This window comes from Hylobates moloch, unplaced genomic scaffold, assembly GCF_009828535.3.
Source record: "Hylobates moloch isolate HMO894 unplaced genomic scaffold, HMol_V3 SCAFFOLD_19, whole genome shotgun sequence".
NCBI lineage: Eukaryota > Metazoa > Chordata > Mammalia > Primates > Hylobatidae > Hylobates > Hylobates moloch.
Genome location: NW_026652294.1, coordinates 75,828,164 through 75,830,002, shown reverse-complemented (window position 1 = coordinate 75,830,002; position 1,839 = coordinate 75,828,164). Strand labels below are relative to the sequence as shown.

At 39.5% G+C, this 1,839-nt stretch overlaps 1 pseudogene; it reads right to left on the bottom strand.

Annotated features, from left to right (window-relative positions):
* Positions 1-297: 297 nt before the first annotated feature.
* Positions 298-1,839, bottom strand: part of LOC116459455 (ATP synthase subunit d, mitochondrial-like) — a 6,601-nt pseudogene continuing 5,059 nt past the window's right edge.

Here is a 1,839-nt window from a genome sequence, read left to right as displayed (position 1 = left end):
ATCAACTATTGCCAGCGAAGAACATTCCTGACAGCATATTATTCAACAACAAGAATGAGGTAAAAAATTCCTAACACTAAGCTAGAAACTAGCTGATTTGTTGAAAATATTTGCAAAAATAGATTGAAATTGCAAATAGAGGAACACTCCTAACATGCTCTTATCTCAGTCATAGATATTGCATACATATAAACATGAGGTAGGGTTTTGTTAAATTTTTTTTAACTGTATAATTATTTTATTTTTAATGTCCAGAATGTGTACTATAAGGGCCAGATCTTCCTCCTGGACTCAATTTTATAAATTCTTGATTGGTTGGTGAGGTCATTAGGGATACTTTTTCTTGTCTAATTTGGTTTCTGGGAAAGCTTTTTTCAAGCCCTCAATGCTCATCTGATCAAATGGAATTAAGTTCCTCATTTTTCTCCTTCTGTTTCTCATATTCTACTATCCTGGCCTTTGAGAGAGACACCCACTTAGCACAGATTTCACATCTTCTTTTTCTTCAGCATCCAGCTGGGCAGTATATTTATCCTCTGGCAGAGGAAACTCCAGGGCATTAAACTTCTCAAAGTCATCCACCAAGCCTGCCTTGGCTACACGGGCCTTGTAGTAAGCCCAGTCAACAGCTGGTGGATTCTCAGGTAAAGTAGTCAACCTGGAGGTGAGGGTCTCATTCCAGGATTTCAGGGAATTAACAATGGCCTTTTGGTTCTGGGGTATGATCTCTGCAAAAGCTACATAGTCAGTGGTTTTTATTTTATTTATGTATTTATTTTATTTTATTTTATTTTTTTATTATTATACTTTAGGTTTTAGGGTACATGTGCACAATGTGCAGGTTTGTTACATATGTATCCATGTGCCGTGTTGGTTTGCTGCACCCATTAACTCGTCATGTAGCATTAGGTATATCTCCTAATGCTGTCCCTCCCCCCTCCCCCCACCCCACAACAGTCCCCGGAGTGTGATGTTCCCCTTCCTGTGTCCATGTGTTCTCATTGTTCCATTCCCACCTGTGAGTGAGAACATGCGGTGTTTGGTTTTCTGTCCTTGCGATAGTTTACTGAGAATGATGTTTTCCAGTTTCATCCATGTCCCTACAAAGGACACGAACTCACCGTTTTTTATGGCTGCATAGTATTCCATGGTGTATATGTGCCACATTTTCTTAATCCAGTCTATCGTTGTTGGACATTTGGGTTGGTTCCAAGTCTTTGCTATTGTGAATAGTGCCGCAACAAACATACGTGTGCATGTGTCTTTATAGCAGCATGATTTATAGTCCTTTGGGTATATACCCAGTAATGGGATGGCTGGGTCAAATGGTATTTCTAGTTCGAGATCCCTGAGGAATCCCACACTGACTTCCACAATGGTTGAACTAGTTTACAGTTCCACCAACAGTGTAAAAGTGTTCCTGTTTCTCCACATCCTCTCCAGCACCTGTTGTTTCCTGACTTTTTAATGATGGCCATTCTAACTGGTGTGAGATGGTATCTCATTGTGGTTTTGATTTCCATTTCTCTGATGGCCAGTGATGATGAGCATTTTTTCATGTGTTTTTTGGCTGCATAAATGTCTTCTTTTGAGAAATGTCTGTTCATGTCCTTCACCCACTTTTTGATGGGGTTGTTTGTTTTTTTCTTGTAAATTTGTTTGAGTTCATTGTCGATTCTGGATATTAGCCCTTTGTCAGATGAGTAGGTTGCAAAAGTTTTCTCCCATTCTGTAGGTTGCCTGTTCACTCTGACGGTAGTTTCTTTTGCTGTGCAGAAGCTCTTCAGTTTAATTAGATCCCATTTGTCAATTTTGGCTTTCGTTGCCATTGCTTTTGGT